This window comes from Hemiscyllium ocellatum, chromosome 11 (assembly GCF_020745735.1).
Source record: "Hemiscyllium ocellatum isolate sHemOce1 chromosome 11, sHemOce1.pat.X.cur, whole genome shotgun sequence".
NCBI lineage: Eukaryota > Metazoa > Chordata > Chondrichthyes > Orectolobiformes > Hemiscylliidae > Hemiscyllium > Hemiscyllium ocellatum.
In genome coordinates this window covers 66,402,016-66,427,038 of record NC_083411.1, presented here as the reverse complement: position 1 = coordinate 66,427,038, position 25,023 = coordinate 66,402,016, and the positions used below count along the sequence as shown (strand labels likewise).

Below are 25,023 nucleotides of genomic sequence, written 5' to 3'. Positions count from 1 at the left end.
TTTTAAACAAATGGTAAACTGATTTTTGCAGATGGATAAATTCACAGTCCATCACATAAGGGATTTATTAACAAATATGTGTTCCAGACACCCCAAGTGATCTACTTGGGCCACAGAGTTGACAAGACTGGGTGTCACATGTTAGAAGATACATTATAAACCTTTGAATCTGATACAGTTAAGTCTTGGATTCTTGTTAGCAATAGTGACTCTGTGGGAATTCCTGACTGCAGGGGGCTGTCGAGCCCGGGTCATTAAGAACATTGACAGTAGAGATGGTCAGGTTTTAATTAATCAGGGAAACAAGGGTTTTGTGGAAAAGGCAGGAAAGTAGAGTTGAGTATCCTCAGATCAGCCATGACCTGATTGAAGGGCAGAGCACACTCAATGGGCCAAATGGCCTCATTCCGCTTCTACACCTCATAGTCTGAACACAAACACTGTATCTATATTTTAAGCTATGGGTCTCTGCTCACAAAACTCTTTTATAATGGGATTATTAGATATTGATTATTACACAGCATTTGATCTGCAATATACAGTTTTGTTGATGGCTCCTTGATATGATGTTATAGAAAACCATCTCCTGTACAATCCAAGATTCTATCCATTACAGCTCTGATACTCATTAGTTATCCAGTCCGGATGGAAGCCACTGTCACACACAGTTACTGCACTGCCCTTGCTATAAGTGTATTCAGCGTCTTCATATTGACATTACCATCACTGTCTGGTCCCTATAAAAGAATTCCTGCTAACAGTTGCTGCTGCTTGCAGTTTCTCAGCTCCACTCAAATAAGTCTCTAAATTTTGATCTTCAGATCCACATGACTGTCTCATTAATGCATTAACCTCATCCTTTCTTCACAACTTGTTGGCTTTTTCTCCATCCTGTGTTGACCCCAACAACCCTTCAATATTCCCTTCCCAGCAATGGTCATTCTGCAGCTACATCTCTGGAATGACAGTTCCATCATATCTGTTCACTGTCATTCCATCTGCTTTATGGCGAATGCAGGGAGTCATTCCTCAGTAGTGCGGGGGTTGAACAGATGGGTAGAGGTTGCAGAGATAGGGACGCTGAGAGGAGCTCGAGGATGATAGAGTTAAACAGAGTTACATCTGGTCAAGAATGTAAGCAGGACAAAGGTGTTTGGGATTGGAGGAATTTACAGAGATAGAGGGAGCTGGATTAGATTCTAGAGATAGGGATAGGGATGGATATAGAGAGAAGCAGTCAGACAGAGAGGCATAAACAGGGGGTGTTTCAGGGAGAAGAGTATTGTACATGCCTATAGAGATATGGAAGGTTGTAGTGACTGAAGATGTTTACAGATGTAAGGCGTCTTCAATGTTCTGGAGGCTACATAGATAGGAAGGCAATGGAGAATGCCAGGTTGCTGGTTGGAAACAGTTACACAGATGAGGAAGGTTGCACAAACTGAACATGGTTCTTGTGGTCATGCATGATGACCGATTTTGGGGGGGGGGGGGGGGGGGGTGAAGTTTAAATGGATCAAGATCGAAGAATTGGAGAAGGATAAAGGGGTTACAGATGTTTCACAGATAAGGAAGGGTTATAGGAGCTGGAGAAGTTTACCCACCTGGGGACAGATGGATAGGTTTGAGACAACTATATTGGCATGGAAGGTGGTTTGGTAGGAGGACTTTACAGGAATAGACAGGACTTAGGGGTTTTCAGTGATTAAGGAACTTAGTATCTACTGGAGAAGTTTAGGGATTAGGGTGTTAGAGATTGGAGAACCTGATAGAGACAGAGAGCATTGTGTGGACAGGAGGAGATTCCAAACAGAGGAAGGATTATCAGGACTGGAGGACATTCCAGAGATCACTAATACAACATTGCCCAGGATTGATGCCTGTGCTATCTCAGGGAGGACCAGTACAGCAGAGATGAGAGCAGGATCCTCACAAAAAGAATAGAGGTGTACAAGATAATGAGAGGCATAGATAGAGTTGATAGCCAGAGACTTCTTCCCAGGGCAGAAATTGTTAACACAAGGGGTCATAGTTTTAAGCTGTTTGGCGGAAAGTATAGAAGGGACATCAGAGGTGAGTTCTTTACGCAGAGAATTGTGAGAGCATGGAATGCGTTGCCAGCAGCAGTTGTGGAAGTGAGGTCATTGGGGATAGTTAAGAGACTGCTGGACATGCATATGGTCACAAAAATTTGAGGGTTCGTACATTAGGTTTACCTTACATGAGGATCAATGGTCGCCACAACATTGTGGACTGAAGGGCCTGTTCTGTGCTGTACTGTTCAATGTTCTATATGACCATGTTTTCTGTGAGGTGTTTATGCCTTAAAGGAATGCTATGTTCTTATTTTCTTAATTTTTGCCATTGCTTGCCTATCATATATTTTAATGCAATTTCCTAATCAGCTTCAGTCAAATGGACCTTAATTCTAGATAGTTTATGTAGACATAAAATTCAGACTTCACTAGAACCATCTAATACTCAAATCAAATCGCCTGTTCCTTACTTTATTCTTTGACATACCATTTAGAAAACTAGTCTGCATATATTCTCTGTAATTATTTATTACTTAATATTAGGTTTATCTCGTCTGTCTGAAGATTATGTTCCAACATGATGAGTTCATGAACCTTATGACATCTATCTGTAAGTTCTTACTTTATACCCGACAATACAACTTCTGTCATTGGGTCTACAACTCCAAGAAATACTTCTTGCCATTTGTTTTTCCTTAGCCCCCACACAAGCTGACTTTAGTTCTTGATCTTCTTAGGAAATATCTTTTTTCTCTACTGAAAGTTTAAGATTGGAGCTAACCTCTTTTTCCATTTTGCTGTTCGCTCTGGATATAATACTTCAGCTTTCAATTTTTTTCTACTTTCCTTTCCGATGCCACATTAGTCACAAATGCTCAATTGTTTGGGAATTGTGCCGAGGCCTGAACAGTATGGGCTATGGTGAGAAAGGTAGCAGAATGATCTCAGGTGTCTGGTGAGGCCTAACTCTTTGTTGCTGCATCTTCTAACCATGTTCCTGCCATTGAGGGGAGATTCTCACTAGGGGGTGCTAATTGGTTATGAAGGAGGATTGTTGATTGTTCACAACCTTATTAATTACACAGCTCATTTCATTCAAATGCTGCTGCCTATCCTACCAATCACAACTGGGAGCGACAAATGCTCATCACAGAAATTAGGGTGGGAATCTGCTCATCGTTGGCTGTACAGAGCCTCCATGATGCTCACCACACAATAGCATCTCAGGATATTATCCACTGGCTGCTTGCATCCCTCATCCACAGACATTGACATTCGATATTTACCTATCCCTAATGGCCATTCCGATCCACTTGCCAAATGCAGAGGGAGCACAAACCTGCAGGGTGTATCGGCAACTAACATTAGATTAAAGACTTTAAGCCATAAGAAATAGGACCAAGAGTAGGCTGGTTGGCCCCTTGAGCTTGCTGAGTCACTTGATAGCATCATGGCTGATCCAACACTCTTACATCCACTTTCCTGTCTATTCCATAACTCTTGATTCCTCTACTGATCAAGGATCTATCTATCTCAGTCTTAAATATAAACAAAGATTCTGCCCCCATTGCTCTCTATGGCAAGGAGTTCCAAGGACCTAAAATCCTCTGAGAGAAGAAATTCTTCCTGGTTTGTCTTAAATTGGTGCCATTTTATTCTGAGACTGTTCCCTCCAGCCCGAGACTTTGTCATGAAAGAAAGCATCCTCTCAGATTTACACTGTCAAGCTCATTAAGAATCCTATCTCTTTCAATAAGCTCACCTCTCAGTCTTCTAAATTCCAGTGAGTAGAGTCCACCCTGTTTTGCCTTTGCTTATAAGACAATACCCCCGTATCATCCTTTCTTGAATTGCCTCCAATGAAATGATATATTTCCTTAAATAAGGGACCAAAACCACTCACAGTATTCCAGATGTGGTCTCATTAGCACATTGTACAGTTGCAATAAGGTTTCCCTACTCTTATACTCCAATGCCTTTGAAATATGACAACGTTTCCATTTGTAAAATCTGTATCCACATCTCCCCTCTCACCTCCATCCCAGGCCTCAAAGGGTGTTTCACATCCAACAGAGATTTTCCTGCACATCCACCCACTCTCATCTATTGTGTCCATTGCTCCCAATGTGGTCTCCTCTACACTGGGGAGACAGGACGCCAACTTGTGGAACATTTCGGGTAACAACTCTGGGACACATGCATCCAACAACCCCACCATCCCATGGCTGATCACTTCAACTCCCCCTTCCGGTCCACCAAGGACATGCAAGTCCTGGGCTTCCTCAAAAATCCCATGCCACATTTTTCAACTCTGACTCTCCTGCATCTGCAATTCTCACTTTCCTTTCCTTATAGCACCAGCCAGCTGTCATATCGTCCATAAGTCATTTCCAGTTCTTAATTCCCAGTTCATCGCTTCAAACTAAATTGATAAAAGGCTCAAAAAAAAGTATTAGCAAGGATTGTCAGACAAGAACACAAGAAGATAAGAACTAGGAGCACACAGGCTGTAGTGCTTTCGGGCTAAATCATGGCTGATCTAAGTTTTGACTCCATTAAGCCCAATTTCTTCCCAACTCTTTATTATTCCTTGTCTTTCCAGTGTTCAGAAACCTACCTTAACATCAAATATATTCAATGACTTAGAAAATCCACACTCTCTGGTTATAAAAATAGAGATTCATGACCATCTGAGAGTACTTGAGCAATCCCTTATACTGAGACGATAGCTCAGAAAACTAGACTATCCCACAATTTTCTGTCATTGGGGAATTACATCATTGGGGTATTTTCAACTAAAGAGATACAAACATTTCTTCCACCAGGAACATTTTTTTGTTTCTAATCATTAACTTACTCACTAGTCTCATCATCTGAGAGATCCATGGAGAAAGTGAGAGCTGCAGATACTGGAGATCAGAGTCGAAATATGTGGTGCTGGAAAAGCTCAACCAGTCAGGCAACATCTGAGGAGTAGAAGAGTTGACATTTTGAGCATGAGCTTTTCATCATTTTCCTGATGAAACCATAGAGGTCAATAGAATGGAAACATATTCTTCAGTCCAACTTGTCCATGCCACACAGTTTTCTCAATTTAAACTGGTCCCATTTGCTTGCATTTGATCCACACCCTTCTATAACTATCCCATCCATGTACCTGTCTGAATGTTTCTTTCTTAATTGACAAAATTGTACTCACTTCTACTATTATCTCTGGCAGCCCATTCTAGACTCTCACCATCCTGTGGGGAAAGATTGTCCCACTGTATCTCTTCCCTCTCACCTTAAACCTATGCCCTCTAATTTTAGACTCCCTCACCATGCGACAAAGCTGTCAGCTATCTATCTGATTTTATAAGGTCACCTCTCAGTCTCGTACACTCAAGAGAAAGAAGTCCCAGCCTATCCAACCTCTCCTTATAACTCATACTTGCAGTCCAAGTAGCATCCTAAAAAACTTTTGTTCACATTTTCTAGTTTAATAATATCTCTTCCATAGTAGGGCAACCAGAACTGCACACAGTACTCCAAATGTGGCCTCACCATCTTCATGTACAGCTGCAACAAGACATCCCAACTCCTACACTCAGTGCTCTGACTGATGAAAGCTAGCATGCCGAAAGCCTTCCTCACTGCCCTGTCTACCTGTGACTCCATTTTCAAGGAGGTATGCACCTGTTTCTCTCAATTTCTTTGTTCTGTAACATTCCTCAGGGCCCTATCATTGACTGTGTAAGTCCTGCCTGGTTTGTCTTGCCAAAATGCAACACTTTGCATTTATCTAAATGAAACTCCATCTCCCCTTCCTCAGCTCACTAATCCAGTTGATTAAGATCTTGCTGCATTCCGGGATAACCTTCACTGTCTGCTGTACCATAAGTCCCGATGTCATCTGCAAACCGTATCTGCTAGATTCTCATCCAAATCATTTATAGAAATGACAAACAACAATGGACCCAGCACCAACCACTGTGGTACACCACTGATCACAGGCCTCCAATCTAAAAGACAACACTTTACCTTTATCCTCTATCTTCTACCGTCAAGCCAATTTTGTATACACATGAACAATATTTACAACACTGCCCTCATCTACGTTCTGGCCATCCCTTCAAAAAACTCAAATCAAATTCATAAGACATGATTTCCAATGCACAGAGCCATGCTGACTATTCCAAATGAGTTCTTGCTTCTCCAACTGCTGTGGATCCTGTCTCTCAGAATTCCCTCAAACATCTTACTCACCACAGAGGTTCGGCTCACCAGTCTACACTTCTCAGGAATTTCCTTGCAATTTTCTCAGGAATTTCTTTGCAACCTTTCTTAAATAATGGAAAATATTAGCCACCCTCCAATCTTCAGGCAGTTCACCCATGGCTATTGATGATAGAAATATCTCCGCTTTGGGCCCAATAATTTCCTCCCTAGCCTCCAACAAAGTACTGGGATACACTTCATCAGGTCCTGAGCATTTATCTACCTTAATGTGGTTAAGCTTTACTACACCTCCTCTGCTGTAATGTGGACTCTCTTCAAGACATCACTATTTATTTCCGCAAACTTCCTAACATCCATACTTTTTTCGACCAGAAATACTAATGAGAAATATTCATTTAGAATCTCACCCATCCCTCATGATTCTACACTTGTTGATCTTTCAGAGTCCCTATTCTCTCCCTAGTTATTCCTTGCCCTTTGTATACTTGTAGAATGTAGCATGTTTTAAGAAGATTTGTAGCTCAGGTTAAGGCTCTGGATGTAGGTCTGCTCGCTTAGCTGGAAGGTTCATTTTCAGACGTTTCGTTACCATACTAGATAACATCTTCAGTGAGTCTCCGGACGAAGCATTGCTGATGATTCCTACTTTCTATTTATATGTTTGAGTTTCTTTGGGTTGGTGATGCCATTTCCTGTGGTGATGTCATTTCCTATGGTGATGTCATTTGCTGTTTTTCTCGCGGGTGGTAAATCGGGTCCAAGTTAATATGTTTGTTGATAGAGTTCCAATTGTAATGCCATGCTTCTAGGAATTCTCATGCATGTCTCTGTTTGGCTTGTCCTTGGATGAATGTGTTATCCCAGTTGAAGTAGTGTCCTTCTTCATCTGTATGTAAGGATATTAGTGAAAGAGGGTTTTATCATTTTGTGGCGAGTTGATGTTTATGTATCATGGTGGGTAGTGTTCTACCTGTTTGTCCAATGTAGTATTTGTTACAGTCCTTGCACGGTACTTTATAAATGACATTAATTTTGCTTTTTGTCTGTATAGGGTCTTTCAAGATCATTAGCTGCTGTTTAGTGAATAGGTGGGTTTGTGGGCTGCCGTGATACCAAGAGGTCTGTGTAGTCTGGCTGTCATTTCCGTAGCGATGACATCATGAACCCAAAGAAACCCAAACATATAAAGAGAAAGCAGGAATCATCAGCAATGCTTCGTCTAGAGGCTCACTGAAGATGTTACCTAGTATGGTGACGAAATGTCTGAAAATGAACCTTCCAGCTCAGCCAGAATGTGTAGAATTTCTTTGGATTTTCCTTTATCTTATCTGCCAAAGCCATCTCACATTCCCTTTTAGCACTCCTGATTTCTCTCTTAAGTATCCTCTAATACCCTCCATACTCCTCAAGGAATTCACTTGATCCCAGCTGCCTTTATATGTCACATGCCTCCTTTATGTAGAGTAGAACCTCAATGACTCGAATCATCCAGGATTCTCCGCACCTGCCAATCTTGCCCTCCATTCTAAAAGGAACATGCTGGCTCTGAATCCTCATTAATTTACTTTTGAAAGCTTCCCTCTTATCAGGCATCCCTTTGCCTGCAAATAGCCACTTCCAGTCAACTTTTGAAAGTTCCTGTCTCAGACCATCAAAATTGGTTTTGCTCCAGTTTAGAACTTTAACTTGTGGACCAGACCTATCCTTTTCCATAGTTATTTTAAAACTGATGGCATTGTGATCACTGGCCCCAAATTGCTCCACTGCTAACATTTCCGTCACTTGCCCTGCCTTATTTCCCAAGAGGAGGTCAATTATTGCCCCTTCTCTAGTAGGGCATGAGAAATTCTTCCTGAACACACTAAACAAATTTCTCTCCATCCAATCCCTTGACATTATGGAAGTTCCAGTTGATGATAGGAAACTTAAAATCCCTTAGTAGTGTTGGGATGTATATCTATACGCCTAGGGAGGGTAGACCTGTAGTTGCTGCTTGGGAAATCGGGGGGCGCTGCGGAGCTGCTGTTTGGACTGTTTACCGAAACTGCCTGTGCAGCTGGACTACCAAGGTCAGACCAATACAATGGCAGCCTTTACTCGGAGACCTTGTTTACAAGACAGACCATCTCGTGGATACCTGCCAAGGCCGAGGCCTGTTCACAGGAAGCCTTTGTCTGTGAGAGATCACGTGTGTGAGTGATTACGTAGCGTTAGCTTAGCAAACAATATATCAAGCAGGGTTTTTGGAAAGATTTCAGAAGGCGCTTTCTCCAGTGAGCAGTAAATATCTCACTGTATTGCGTACGTCTCTCTCTCAGTAAAAGCTTATATTTTGAATCAGATCCAGTGTCTCTCTCCTTCAAACGAACACGGGGACGGTAGCTCCGTCCTAACAGTTTTGGTGACCCCGAACGTGGGAAGGGAGTGGCGACACGCCTGTTGGCAGGGATTGAGAGGTCGCCGAATTGCAGGCCACTCCTAATCAGGCTCGGAGGCGCCTTTTTCAAAAAAGATCTCCAGTAGGGATTTGAATACGCTAAATTCTTATTTGCTCGGCGTCTCACAACTCTTTGCCAACCAAAATTGTGGGCTTGGCAGCCCGAGAGAGAGTCAGACCGTTTATTTATGAAGAAAAGTCCCCTAGGTGAAGGGTCATCCCGGCAGCGCGGTTTCTGAAATTCCTAGTGGTGGTGAGTATTAGTGTTTTAAAAAAGTCCTCTAGGTGGGCACTGAAAGTCCTAGAGGTGGGTAGTGTTTTAAAGAAAAAAAAAGTCCTCTAGGTGGGCACTGAAAGTCCTAGAGGTGGTTAGTGTTTTAAAGAGAGGAAGTATTTTTATGGGTAAAGCTTAGGCTTTACCCCGCGCAGTACGAATCCGGGTTAAGCGTAGGCTTCCCCTCGCGCAGAACGAATCTGGGTTAAGCGTAGGCTCCCCCCCGCGCAGTACGAATCCGGGTTAAGCGTATGCTTCCCCCCGCGCAGTACGAATCCGGGTTAAGCGTAGGCTTCCCACCTTGCACTAAGGACCGGTGAGTAAAAAAAAATTACTTCCCTTGACCGGAGGACGAGCGCTGATCGGGACTGGTCTTGTCGGGAGTCGAGGTGGTGCATTCGTGCGCCCGACACCCAGGAGTTCCGTGGTGGAGCGTGAGACAAAGACCGCGGACCGGGGACAGTGACAGACACAGATTTATTGACAGATCGACTGTGTGGTGTGTATGTATGTACAAGTATTGTGGTGTTAGTAAAAGTGTGTGGGAGAAGAACAGTTTGTGTGTGAAAGTCTGTGAGAGAAGTTTGCATTGTTGCCCTAGAGGGAGAGAGAGAGAGTGTGAATGTTGCTGATCACTAGCAGACAGTGCCTGTGAAAGAGAGAGGAGAGAGAGAGTCTCTTGGTGTGTAAAATGTGTGAGTTTAAGTATTTTTAAATTTGTAAAAATCTGAGAGAGTAAGAGAGTTTCTGTGTTTGTGAAGATCTAAGTGTGTATAAGAATCTCTGTGTGTGTAAAACTGATTGCGAGAGAAAGGTAGTCTCTGTGTGTATGTGAGAATTTGTGTGTGTGTAAGAATCTTTTTGTATAAAAATCTCTGTAAAAAAAAAAGGAATCTCTTTGTGTGAAAATTTGTATGGGTCTGTGAAATTAAGAAACTGTGTGTCATATCTCAAAAAGAGAGAGAATTTTACTGCTGCAAGTTTTATCAGTGTGTCTGTCTGTGAACAGAAGGCTTCTCAGCTAACAAGCAGTTTAACACTTTGTGCTCTGGCTTGAATTCATCTGTTTGTTAATGGTTTTATGTTTGAAACTTGTTGTTTGTCATTTGATTCAGTGTGTTTTTTGATTGCAATTTTATGAATACTTAACGTGATTTTCTTTCAGGATAGAATTTTAATAGATATTGAGAAAGGAGAAAGGATTAGTTGGTAACTGATAAGGTTAAACCCCATTTTTTGAGAGAAAATTTTATGTTTAAATGAAAGTAGTATAAGGTGGACAGCAGAAAAATTTATTTTTGACAACAGCTTACAGTGAGAAAAAGGAGAAAGTGTCAAAGAAAGATAGAAACAGAAACAAAGTGGGGGCAAGCTTAGAGTCAGATAAGAGAAAATAAGATGGAGGAATTAAATTTTGGACCACCAAAATTGCGCTACCTCAGGACAGAATGTCCTGGAGTTCCCTGGTGGAGATTCAGTCTGGGTGGGAATACGACCCTAGCGGGTCGACTGCTATTGGACCGTGTAGCTTTACAGAAAGAAACTTTAGACCTAGTCTTAGGACAGGCTTTAAATCAAAAAGAACTTATTATAAAAAAGATTAAGGAGACTTTTCAGAATGTTACATTAATGACAAATATACTAGAGGGTCTCCGAGAGTCTCCTAATATTTTAGTACGCCAAGTGATTGACTTGGGCAAACCCCCTACCAAGGGGATAAGTAAGGACATGATTGAGTCACTGGGGTGGAAGACCAAATTTGTGGTAACTTTTACACCACAATTGGATTTGAACTGTTTGGTAGCGTCTGTGTACATCCCTCCAGAGTTAAAAAATAATGAGTCCAACCCAGCACCTGTAAAGACAAACCCGATAACACAGACAGGGAAGGTTTTAGAAGACATTAAGAAACTTATTGAAAAGAAATATATTACATTTAAAGAAACTCAAAGAAAAATACAGAATCTGGATAAGAATCTTAAGCTGTGGAGGAGCAGAAACGGGTTCCCCGCAGATGACCAACTGTTTTTTACAGCTGCTGATTTTGACGAATTTCAATCAAAAATTCAAGATAATTTGACAGAGAGAAAAGAGGAAGCAAAGGAGAATGTTTTTAGTAAAATCAAATTGTCAACGAAAATAGATGATGAGCACGTCTATCTACGGGAATTATCGGCACGTTTCCAGAGCCACTTACTAACGCTGCCCACTATTGAGACTGCAGAGTTAGCTGGGGATAGACAGGGCAGATTTGATTATGTTCTATTATAAAAAAAAGTTTTCCATCCGACTATTCCAATGTTCTTATAAATATAGAAGAGACAGTAGGTAATCGTGCTCAAAATTTATCACACCAGGTAACACGTCGGAAAACAAAATTAATATTTCAAAAGAATATCTTGTTTAGAGTGCATCGTATTGGATAGGGTCCAAAAAGCTTGGGATGTCTGTGTTGTGGGAATCAGGACAGTAAAGCAACTAAATTAATATGGAATTTAGTAATCAGTTATGAAATACAAACTGATTTTAATAATTAATGTTCTAAATTAATAATTGTTGATTCAATTTCAAAATATAGTATTAAAGCTGCAGATAAGGATTATAAGCGAAGCAATTTCTAGTCCAGATATTAGAGTATTTGTATTATGGGATTCAGCTATAGCTCAGACACTCTATTTTGCGTGAGTAAAGTTTTTAAAACATTACGGAAAAAAAAGCTTTGAACTTTGGTATAATTACTGAACCTATAAAGTTCCCTTTTATGTACTCCCTGTGTCAGTTCATAGCAAGTACAAATTCCAAATAAATTGTAAATATGTTTTAATGTATATATTTTTATGGTTTGGCAGTCATTGACTTTCAATTTTTTTCTTTTCTCTCTGTTTCCGTTGCCACCGGGGTGAAATTGCTTGTGGTTTATAATGATTTTTTTCAAGGGGTTTCTGTTTGCACAGCTGGCGGTTTGATTGCTTTTCTCAAGTGGGTGTGAATTTCTGTGATCTTTTTTTTCAATGGACTTCGGCAGCCAGGTCTGTGTGTGTTTTTTTTTCTAAACTCCCATTGAGTTTAATTCACAGTTGTATAAGCGACATTGAGATATTTTTAAAATTAAAACAATATAATACCAAAATATGTAGTGCCCTGGACCCAGTATTATGTTGACAGTGACTTCATGGTCAAGTTGCAGACAGAGTTAATTTTTCTTTTAACCAAAATAACGAACTGAAGTTTCAGAACAAACAGAGACAGATAAAGAAAAATGGAAGGTGAAAAAGAAAGACAAAGGGAAGAGAAACCAAGAGAGAAGGATAGATAGAAGGAATGCGAGAAATAAGGGTTAGGGGTAAGGGAATTCACAAAGGACTGTGCAAACAGAGAGAGAGCGCGTGTATAGCTAGCAAAACATTTAGCCCTTTGTGATTTGGTTTGAATGCACATTGGTTTGTTGGTGATTGAAGGAGTAAGTTTTGTTTCTAGAGCTTGAATTCCAGGACTGCTGTTTAAATTGATTTCTTTTTATGTGAGCTTAACATGATTTTTTAAGGCTAATAACTTCTGTTCTTTTATGAGTCATGACTCCCTAACTACTTTTCTTACTAACCTCTTTTATTTTTACATGAAAGCAATATATGAAGGACAGTCGAAGTTTCGTTCGACAGTGGGTAATTGTTAAAAAACGAATGTTTCCATGGTTATTATCTGTGACCTTGGATTCGACCATTGTGCATGCGTTAGAAGTTTTTTAACTTGAATTGACAAATTGTTGTAAGACAGCTCTGATTATTTTTACGACCTAAAGTATTTTAATTGAGTAATGATTGATCAGCAGTACTTAAGAAAACTACTTTTGGATCTCTATTTTCTCGATCTTTTGTTTGTGTTAACAAGACATTTGCACCATCCGGAGTTGTTCGCAGTTTATCAAAATAATCAAACAGCATTTTTTTCTCTCTCAATTTAATATTTAGTTTTGTGGGTGAAGTTTGGTGGGTCTCTGTGTCTGTCTTTTCTAGGACCTGCAGGCAAGCATTTTTTACATGATCCATCATGCTTCTGCTTTAGCCTCAGCAATCAATGATTTTGAGATGTCAATATTCTGCCATCGGTTTTGCTTAGATTCTGAGCTGAGCTTATTGCGTGGAATGGGTGTTAAACCTCTATCTATTCAAGCTTCGCACTCTACAGTGAATGACATCATTATGGTATCAATCTTGCTAAATGGTTTATTTGCACAAGGTTGATTCGAAATTTAGTTCTAGAGGGAAATGGGATTTTCTGAAGAGGAATAAATTTTAAGTCTTAAGGATGCTTGGATGATAGAGTAATATTATATTTTTGTATTATAAAGTCTGGATTTAAATTTCTGGTTGTTTTATAGTACTTTTCACAGCTATTCACTAACAGGAGGGATTCAGTCCTGGTCACGCAGATTTTGTGCCAATGCCTAATACAACTGTGGTCAAACACCTAATTTTAATTCCACAATTCCAAACCTGGTTATGACGGTTCTAGGAAAGATGAGATAAGAAATCAGTTGGATTTTTTCCATATTGGTAATATAACACTGTGTACTAAAATGTTGCATTTATATTCCTACAGACTTCAAGTCAAGCACTTTCTCTTCATTTTTTTATTTATGCAGATCTGATGGTGGCTAAAACCTTTTTAATACTTTGAACAGGTCTTCGTTATTGAGCATCTGGACACATACCTAGTAGGCTGTACAAAGACAGCTATGATTAACTTTAGCCTTTTCATTCACTAAATTTTAGTTGTGGTTAAGAGTAAGACACTTATTCCCCTTGTTCACTATTAAGTACTGGATATGAATTTAGTACAAGATTTCAAAAAACTGGAAGATGACTGTACCCCTGTTGATGGATGAGCTTATGGGTCTGTAATTAATTTGTGAATGGATAATGGGTATGGGTTACAGTACAAATACCAGACGCTAATCTCTTCTGAGATTCAACAACAGATCACAAGTGAATCTTACCTAGTTTAGTAAATTAGGACTATCTTTCAGAAAGGAAGTGTATTTGCAGTTTTTTGAGAAGATATGGAGCTCAGGTTCTAAGTTTACTCACTGAGCTGAAAGGTTTGTTCTTGAACATTTTGTCATCACGCATTGTTAGGAGGGGCACAGGAAGTGTTTGTAAAGAGAGAAAGGGCGAGTGACAGGAGCAGAACGCGTAAATGATGGTAGCTGCGGTTGATGAGGTAATTAGGGGAAGAATGCAGCCAAAAGTGAGCAACCGGAGCAGCGAGTGATAGCATGTAGGGCAGAGAAGAAAGGGAGTAGGGAGAGACATGGAGGAGCATTTGATAGAGAGTTTGAGCGACAGGGGCAGAGACGAAGGTCTCCACAGGCAGGATGCCATTATTGTGGAAAGGTAGGGCATTTTGGGCGGGAGTGTCCTGATCTAAAAAGGGAAGAAAGAGCCATTCCGCTTATGATTTTTGATAACGACATGGAGGGGAACGACAACTGGCATCATTTCTGAGCAGTCAGGGGTAAAAAAAAAACCAGTGATAGATTGGCTGAATAGCACATTCGGTAGATGGGGAACTGTGCTGGGACAGCTGGCCCTTGGTTTATGCATTTCTGTTGCTATCTTTATTACCTGTGGTTGTTGTTGTATACCATGTATCAGGACGCTTGTGACACGTACGATCGACCATGCCCTGACGGGAAAGGATAACCCCCCCACCCGCATACCAGGCAGCGGGGCTGGAGGAGCCTGTGATGGGGGCACCCCATGGAAAGATTACGGGATCGGTATCAGAGGGAATGGAGGAGATATGCCTGCGAGGGAAGCGCGGGACAACTTATGATTTTACTTTATAACTGTATCTCTCATTTCTAATCCTTCCCATATTAGGGCCTCAGAATGTGAGGGCTGAGGTGCAGAGACCCCCTAGTTGTGTATTTTTTCTCTCTCTTTCCCGTTCAAATTGACAACAGGTAAATTTGTGCTTTTATGCTGCAGTTAGAGATTGTGAAGTGCTATATGCCTCGAGACTCAAGAGACTATTGTTCACTCAAGAGATTCCTAGCCATCATCTGGTATTCCTAAATGGCTTCGATTGGTCTCAACGGCCACTGTTCACAATGATAAGCCAGTTACCACTGCCCGTGTCCGTACTTGACAGCTGTAAAATGGATGTGGGTTTTTATTGGTCAAGTGAAGGTGACTGGTTAGCCAATGACGGGTAAGATTCCTCGAGTGAGGGACAACCTAAGACAGGCACAGTCGTGCATTGACCTTCAGAATAATGGCCTGTGGTCATCTGGTTTTAACAGATGCCTGACTTTTGTATCCGTGTCGGGAATCTGGTCAAGTTTCTGGCTTGCAAAGCAGCTTGATATAAGGAGAATCGTGGACCCAGCAGTTTGACATTGTATTCACTGTATTTTTGACGAAGGAAAATGCCAGTTTTGTGTCATCTTCCAGAACCGACTTAACAACAACCCTTTAGGAAGGAAGGAGAGCTCATTGAATCCTATTGCAAAAAGATTTGACACTATGTCAGTAGTTTGAAATTTTATTTTAAGGTGTCATGGTATAATACGACCGATTTTACTGGGAGGTTGTACAATTGGGTGTTCTTTGAACAGCAGAGCTTCATTCTGCAGGCGACCTAACTCATCCACTTTGTGTTTTCCTCTGGTTCTCTTCGCTTTTGTTATCATACTCAGTAATCGTTTTGTTGGTTTTGAGGTGGCTTTTTGTATATGTTTACAACTTTTAAGTGCTTACGTCTGTTATGTATTATTTCACTGCTTCTTGTGCCTTAACGATTGTATGCGAACTGGAGAGGCGCATAGAGTAGGGATTTTGCGGCGCGGAATGCTTTGTGTAGTTGTATGCTGCTTAGGGATTCCTATCCCCTATAACTATGTCTCCCTAGAGTCAGACAAGCCGGGTTTAGCTAAATGGTCGGTCTTGCAAAGGAGCGACAGAGGGGCGCTCACCGACCGTCCGTGTCCTGACTGCTGCGCGCGAACTGCTGTATTTTGTGTGGCCTCTTTCGAGGCCAAGGGAGGGAGTGTTGGGATGTATATCTATACGCCTAGGGAGGGTAGACCTGTAGTTGCTGCTTGGGAAATCGGGGGGCGCTGCGGAGCTGCTGTTTGGACTGTTTACCGAAACTGCCTGTGCAGCTGGACTACCAAGGTCAGACCAATACAATGGCAGCCTTTACTCGGAGACCTTGTTTACAAGACAGACCATCTCGTGGATACCTGCCAAGGCCGAGGCCTGTTCACAGGAAGCCTTTGTCTGTGAGAGATCACGTGTGTGAGTGATTACGTAGCGTTAGCTTAACAAACAATATATCAAGCAGGGGTTTTTGGAAAGATTTCAGAAGGCGCTTTCTCCAGTGAGCAGTAAATATCTCACTGTATTGTGTACGTCTCTCTCTCAGTAAAAGCTTATATTTTGAATCAGATCCAGTGTCTCTCTCCTTCAAACGAACACGGGGACGGTAGCTCCGTCCTAACAGTATTAAAACCCTATTATTTTTGCAGCTAACTGTGATCTCCTGACATATTTGCTCTTCAATCTCCTACTGACAATTTGGGTGCCAATTCTGTTAAAGTGATCTCCTTTTTATTTTTCAGTTGCACCCTTATAGCTTCAGTGAGTAAACCCTCAAGAATTACCTCTCAGTACTGCCGTGAAGTGCTCCCTAATCAAAAGCGCCACCCCCCTCCTCTCTTGCTTCCCTGTCTATCCTTCCGATGGCATCTGTACCCCAGAACATTGAGCTATGTTCCTGTAATAGCTATGATATCCCAGTCCCATTTACTGATCCATGCCCTGAGTTAATTTGTCCTTCCTGTCAGACGTCTTGCATTGAAATAAATGCAGTTTAACCCAGTCTTCCCTTGCTTCATGCCATGGGCTTGCCTGCCCTGTCTACTATCAGCACTGGGATTACCAATATTGCCAGTACTACTTAACTTGCTCTCATTAACCTCTGTACTGTCCTTAACTTTCTCTTTCACCTCTGCACTACTTTGGATCCTATCCTCCTGCCAGATAGTTTAAACTCTCCCAAGTGGCTCCAGCAATCTTCCTGCCAAGATATTGGTCTCCCTCCAGTTCAGGTGCAACCTGTCGCCTTGTACAGGTCACTTCTGCCCTAAAAGAGATTCCAATAATCGAAGAATCAGAATCCCTGACCCCTGCACCAGCTCTCAATCCACATATTCATCTGCCAAATCCTCTGATTCCTACTTTCACTAATACATAGCACTGGAAGTAGTCCAGACATTATAACACTTGCAATCCTGCATTGTAACTTTCTGCCTAATTCCTCTTCAGGATCCTATCCCTTTTTCTACCTATGTCATTGATACCAATGTGTACAATGAACTCTGGTTCGTCATCCTCCCCCTCAATGACCTCATGCAACTGCTCAGAGACGTGTGCTTGACCCAAGCACTAAGGAGACAACACACCATCCTGGAGTCTCGAAAATTCTGTCTGTGTAGTCACCATCCTGAATAACATAGCATTGAACATGTGCAAACCTCCCCAGGAACAGCCATTTTATCATGTCCAGGTAAACTGCTATTTTTGCAATCCAGGACAGTCTGCACCTGCGGGCAGTAAAACAGAGGCTACACTCAGGTTTTGGCTGATAAATTAGCAACTATCATTTTCACAGCACCAAGCAATGATGATAGTCAGATAGTGTGCTGCACAGCTAAACGCTTAAGTAGGAAGTTCACGGACAACATTTACAACCAGATCAGCAACTCAAGATTTGACTCAACATCAATGATGAGATAAAACCAGCTGAGATGGTGAACAATCGGCCTGCTTAATAAACGGACATTTTACTCGCGATGAGAGTATCGAACAGCATTCTTATATTTTGAGGTCAAATTGGATGTGATTCAAGTCCCACACCAGTGTGGTTAACATTGTTGATTTACAAGCAACTCGGATTTATTCAAAGACCACAGAAGGTGGTCTACTTCTCCAGCTCTGCTGGACAGAGAGAGAAGTACAATAAATAGCAGTTTTGGTCAGAACACCTAGATCAACAATTAGAAGTTAAGAAGAAAATTGTTTCTCCCATGAGCATTCTGCCAACAAACTAATGAGCATTCGACATGCCTGACTAAATATGTTTGTTTCAGCAACAATAACTAATAGTCCCACTGGGAAGGTGATGGGAGTGCTAAGGGAGAGTTCTTCTGGGATAAGAAGGAGATTTCTGCAGCATTTGGATCATTATGTCAGACGGAGTCAGTGCCTGTGGCTAAGGTTGACATCATTCCTCAAAATAAAATGAGACGGCCGATCATTTTGCAGATAGAAGACATTTACTACCCAGTTCTTGCGGCTGTTGGTGTTCCTGGTAAATAGGAAAGCTTTGTTAGTAAATGTGTGATAGGCTTTTCCACAGAAAAATGTGTGTCCCTGTTGTCTTCAGGTGTTAATCGAACTGCTGTGACTTTCCAGAACTTCAGCTCCTTCCTTCCGGATTTACATCATGCATGTTGTTGTTTCATCTTGGAACTTGCTCTAGTTTCTTGTGATCTTCAGGTCCTCTTTCCATGTGAAGGATATTACACTGAAGATGTCAGCTGGGACTCAGATAGCACATGCTGTGCTCTGAGCCAAAAGGTTGTAGGTTCGAATCCCCATCAACATTTCATGCAGGCTGGCCTTCCCAGCACAAACCTAACAGAAAGCTGCCCTGCCTGAGGCACTGTCTTTCAGATGAGATGTCAAACTGAAGCACTGTCTGCCCTCTCAGGAGCTTTACAAAGATCCTCGAGTCCTATTCTGAAGAATAGTGCAGCAGTTCCATCCATTGCCCTTGCTAATCTTTATTCCCCACTCAAAACCTTACTGGGACACAGTACCTGCACATGATCTCCTTGCTGTTTGTGAATCTTTTGTGCATTTTCTGCTTTGTACATGATGTTAAAACAGTGGCTAGATTTGAAAAGTTATGTTGTACTTTTATCCAATGCCTCCCATTGTGTGTTACTGACCAGATCGTATTGGGTTTGCAGTCTTTCCGTTCATCTGTGTCAGTAAGGTTGAGCTTTCTGACCTCTTTAACACACTCTGAAATTTCTCCCTCCCAAACAAGTCTTAGATCAGCTGCTTGAGACTGTCTGGGTTCATATTTCCTTAAGGTACACTTCCTTTTTTCATGTTGAGATGTTGATTAGCATTGTTGGGGCTATTTATGCAAGACAGAGAGAAAGAAGAACATCAATCATTATTGTTTCTGCAAACACTTGTTGCGCATGGTGGGTGAGGATTGCACAATGTAATTCAATGTCTAATGCAGCAGCACTGTCACATCAATCAGCCAGCAGTAAGCCTGATCATTAAATCCCTTTGTTTCTCTTTCCCACTAGTCAATCTGGTGGCCATTATCATCCTGTCTCGAGGGAGCTGTGGTCTCTCCAACTGTATCACTTATTATATGATTGCCATGGCAGCGGCGGATATAATGGTGGTAATCTTTGATGTGATATTGACTCAAATTAATAATATTTATTTTCCATATTGCTTCCTGGATATAACTGTTGTGTGTAGGCTCAAAACTGTTCTACTGTATATGTCTACTGACAGCTCTCTCTGGTTAACAGTCGCTTTCACCTTTGATCGTTTCGTGGCCATTAGTTTCCAGGAACTGCGATTAAGATACTGTACAGGGAAAACTGCAGCTACAGTTATAACAGTTGTATGCACTCTGTTCTGTGCAAAAAATATTCCTGTGTACTTTGTCTACATATCTCTGGACACATATAATAATGTGCCATGGTTTTGTGCTATACGTCCAAACTATGCTTTTGATCTCGGATGGCAGGTGTTTGAGTGGCTGGATTCTGTCTTAACCCCATGTCTTCCACTTCTGTTGATTCTTCTGCTCAATGCTTTGACCATCAAACACATTTTAGTGGCTGGTAAAGTTCGCAGGAGGCTTCGGGGTGTTAGCAACAACGAGAAGCACGCTGATCCAGAGATGGAGAGCCGAAGAAAATCCATCATTTTACTCCTGGCTGTTTCAGGCACATTTCTATTATTATGGATGACATATGTTTTACATTTTCTGATTAGTCGATTTATACCTCTTGAAACAGAAAATGGTTTCAATAGTCCTGCAAGTATTTTTGAAGAAGTTGGATTTATGCTTCAGCTTTTCAGCTGCTGTACAAACACCTTTATTTATACACTGACTCAGACTAAATTCAGAATGGAATTGATGAATATGGTCAAATATCCTTGGATAAAATGTGTTAAGTGCCTGAATTAAAATGAATAATTGGAATTGACTCAATTGGAAGCATAAATTCTGACTAAGTAATTCACCTTTCAGCCTTTGGAATTGTGCCAACGCTTGGTAAGTGGTAATAAAGAAATCCAATCTAAGGTGCCCTTTCCTGTGCAACTCTCCGATTTTCACCCTGTCTGATATTTATCCCATTCCCTTTTTTAATGCTTGGATTTGATTTGTGATATCACTGTTTCTGGCAAGGCATGGCAAAGCGTAGAACAGAGCAGCACAGGAACAGGCCCTTCAGCCCACCATATCCATGCTGACCATGGTGCCATTCTAAACTAATCCTGTCTTCCCACACACGGTCTATTTCCCTCCACCCCTTGCCTGTATATGTGTCTGAAGGTCCCTCATTCCCCTCTTGTTCTCTGACCTGTTCTGATCAATATTGTCTCCTTAAACTGATTGTATAATCCTGTCATAAGAACCGCTGTGCAATTTTCTGACCCACTTTAAGGTGTGCCTTTCCTGATCAGTTCATGTTCTGCCGCAATGCCCCGGCTCCTCTCAGTTACCTTTCCTAGTTAAAAATCACACAACACCAGGTTATAATCCAACAGGTTTAATTGGAAACACACTAGCTTTCGGAGCGATGCTCCTTCATCAGGTGATAGTGGAAGGCTCAATCCTAACACAGAATTTATAGCAAAAATTTACAGTGTGATGTAACTGAAATTATACATTGAAAAATTGATTGTCTGTTAAGCCTTTCATCTGTTAGAATATAGTGATAGTTTCACTTCTTTCATGTAATTACACATGAAAGAAGTGAAACTATCACTGTATTCTAACAGATGAAAGGCTTAACAATCAATTTTTCAATGAAATATTTCAGTTATATCACACTGTAAATTTTTGCTATAAATTCTGTGTGTTAGGATTGAGCCCTCCACTACCACCTGATGAAGGAGTGTCGCTCCGAAAGCTAGTGTGCTTCCAATTAAACCTGTTGGACTATAACCTGGTGTTGTGTGATTTTTAACTTTGTACACCCCAGTCCAACACCGACATCTTCAAATCATGATTACCTTTCCTAAGTTGCCATTAGTTTGTGAAGACAGAGAATGATTGCTCAGGGGTTCATAACCCTTTCACCCTGACCCTTTTGCACTCAACTTTCCAACAGTGTTAGATGTACAGCATTCAGGAACAGACACACTGGGTGTTTTCAGTCAATCCCTTTGTCTTGTGCAGGAAGAGTGAGACCAATGTCAGTGTCAGATTGAAACCTTAAGCAGAAAGTGCTGGAAAAACTAATACAATTTGCCTTCACAAGTGAGATCTTTAGAACAGCAGTTCAGAAGAGTCAAATCTGACTTAAAACAGTAACTCTGTCTGTACAGGAAGAAACAATGTTGACCTGCTCAGTTTTTCCATCAATCTGTTTTTATTTCAGAATTCCAGCATTGGAAGCATTTCCCTCCTATTGCAGTGTCCTAACTATTGCTTAATTAGCTCAATGAACAAGCTTGGGAGCTAGGTACACGTCTTATTATCTTACACAGGCTGCTCATGGTAATCTTTTATCAAACTGGAGAACCTCAACAAGTATTACAGCACATTATACTAGTCTTTCTGTATCAGCTATTTTTATTCATCTTTTCGATTGTACAGTTTAAGTTTGCTTTCATAACATTTAAAGTGTAAAATGTCTATGGGAGATGTATGAACAGAGTCCCAGTCCAAGGATGAAGTTGTCAAATGTGAACAATCATATGTGGTGTGTATCATTGCTGCCTTTTGCATTGTTCTATAGCCTGAGGGGTTTTAGTGCTGAGAGTATGCTTTCACTGCATTATGTGCCTAACACAGATCCAAGTGTAAAACATGACTCAGCCCTATAGCTGTGAGCCTCAGTGCAATACAGTGAAGGCCCTTCCTACCATTAATACTGACTGAGGTTAAAGGTTGTGTTTCCTCTCTTACCTATCTTAGTTAGTTACAGATGAATTACCTTTATTTAAAAGTCACTATTTCTCAAAGGAATATCTTTGCTGAGAGTTATGAAATACCTCCTACCCTTTAGTTCCCAGTCCACTTTGGGCCAAACTTGTCCACCATCAGTCTGAATGATTTTTTTTAAAGTTTTAGGCTCTCATCTCTCCCTTCAACCTAATAGACTCAGGTGTAAAGATCACTCTTCCTTCTACGATCATTTACAATGGGATCATATCTCAATCAAATTTTGTTGCAAATTACCAGATCTAAAATTATCCTGTGGGCAGTTGCTTCCACAATATAGTGTCTTGAGAAACTGTCTTAAACACACTCCATGAACTCCTCGTCAACATTGGCAATTTGTTTTGCCCAATCTCTATGAAGATCAAGTTTACTCAATAATATTGCATGATGTCTTACAAGTCTGCATTATTTCTTATTAAAACCAAAACTTATTCTCACTAAAGACTTAATTTTCTCACTACTTCTTATCTTCACCCAGCCTGATCCTATGTCTTGAGAAATGATCCTGTCTCAGACTATCACAGTTGCATTGACCTCACTATTTCACAGAGCTATCACATTTCTGTATTCTTTCTGCCTATCCTTCAAAAATGTGAAGTGAGCTTTAAATTCCCTTCCCAGCCTTGATTACCTTCCAGCTGTGCATTTGAAATAGTTACCAAATCATACTCATCCATTGCAGACAGTACAGACTGCAGATACTGGACGCCAGAGTCAACAGATGTGTACCTAGAAAGGCTCAGAATGTCAGACAGCAACCGAGGAGCAGGAAAGGCAATGATGTGTGCTGAAAACTTTGTTCAGGACTTGGTGGGTGGTGGTGGTGATGGTAGTGTTGGGGGAGGAGGGGTAGAGTTGTTTGATGCTCAGAAGTAAATAGAAAGACAAGGGTGGGGCTTGAGGAAGGGTATATACCATAGTGATTAGGTGGATGCAGGTAGGGAGTTATTGTGATCAGTCAGTAGGAAAGGTGGAGCGGATAGGTGAGTAGGAAGATGGACAGGTTAGGTAGGTCATGAAGGCGAGGAGCAGGGGGAGGTGATAGAGATGGGATAAGGCTAGGAGTTGAGAGATTTTGAAGCTGGTGAAGTCAATATTCATCTCATCTCATCTAATCATCAAGCTAGGTATTATTGCTTTCGACATTCACCAAAATAGTCTATAACTCTATATTTTGTTTGCTGTCTTCCACATTCTGACCCCATTTGTTGATACACTCTTACATTGTACTCTTTGGCCCTCTCTGTCACACTTTGTCACCCACATCACTATTCTGAAATATTATTTTATGTTTTGTATTTAACATGTTAAATTTACCCTCACTTGAACCTTCATCCCTCACGCAATTTTAACACACTCATCACTCCTTTACCAATGACCTCACCAAGATGACCTGCAGCCATTGTAAATGGATGGGAACAGCAGGGAATGCAATTTAGTTCTACAGTGACACTGGTGGCATTGAAATTATTACCATTAAAGAGTCCGATTTTAAGTTCCCCATTTCTAACTTCTAGAAAGATACTGAGGTATTTCCCTACCTGCCACAAGCTATCTCATGTCCCTTTTTTGTCCTTCAGATTTGCCTCTTGAGTATACTCCTACTGCCCTTGTATCCTTCTGGGGATTCACTCAATCCCTGCTTTCTGTACCTTCCACCCTATTTCTCAATTTCTCTCATCATCCAACATTCCCTACACCTACCAGCCTTAGCCATCACCCTAATAGGAACTTAGTGTCTCTGAATTCTCGTTATTTCATGTTCGAATGCTTTCCATTTTCTAGCCATCTCTTCATCTGTGAATACACCCCCCCCCCCATCAACTTTTGAAAGTTCTTGCCTAACACCATCAAAATTTGTCTTCCTCCAATTTAGAATTGTAACTTTTAGATGAGGCCCATCTTTTTCAATCGGTATTTTAACACTAATAGAATTATGGTTCCTGGCCACAAAGTGCTTCCCCACTGACACTTCAGTCACCTGCCCTGCCTTATTTCCCAATAGAAAGTCAAGTTTTGCACCCTCTATAGTCAGTACATCCACAAACTGAATCAGAAAAATTTATTGTACACACTTAACAAATTCCTCTCCATCCAAGCCCGTAACACAATGGCAACCCCGGTATTTGTTAGGAAAGTTACAATCCCATACCACTACCACCCTATAATAGATGATGGAGATCTCCTTCCAAATTTCTTCTCAATTTCCTGCTGACTACTGGGATGTACATTCCCAATAAGGTGATCATCCTTTCTTATTTCTCAGTTCCACCCAAATAACTTCACTGGACGTACTCCCTGGAATATCCTCCCTAAGTACAGCAGTAATGTTCTCCTGAACCAAAAATGCCACTCCCCTTCTCTGTTGCTCCCCATCTATCCTTCCCATATCATCTGTACCTTGGAACATTTAACTGCCAGTCCTGTCCATCCCTGAGCTATGGCTCTGTAATAGATATAATATCCCAGTCCCATGTTCCTAACCATACCCTGAGTTCATCTGCCTTATCTGACATGCCTCTCACATTGAAATAAATGCAGTCCTACCACATCCTCTACTTTGTTCCTGTCTGCCTTGACTGTTTGACTTGGTCCTTTTCCCAACTGTATCAGCCTCCGACTCACCTCTTCCTTGCTATCTCCCTGCGTCCCACCCCCTCACTAGCTTAAATCTTCCCATGTACCTCTCGCAAATGTTCCCACCAGTATATTCATCCCCTTTTAATTCAGGTGCAATCCGTCCTTCTTAAGCAGGTCAATTCTCCCCTAGAAGAGAT

The 25,023-nt window shown here is 41.2% G+C and overlaps 1 protein-coding gene across 1 annotated transcript in view; it reads right to left on the bottom strand.

Moving 5' to 3' along the window:
• LOC132820048 (uncharacterized) overlaps positions 1–25,023 on the bottom strand; it is a 172,105-nt gene that overhangs the window by 112,653 nt on the left and 34,429 nt on the right. The window lies entirely within an intron of this gene.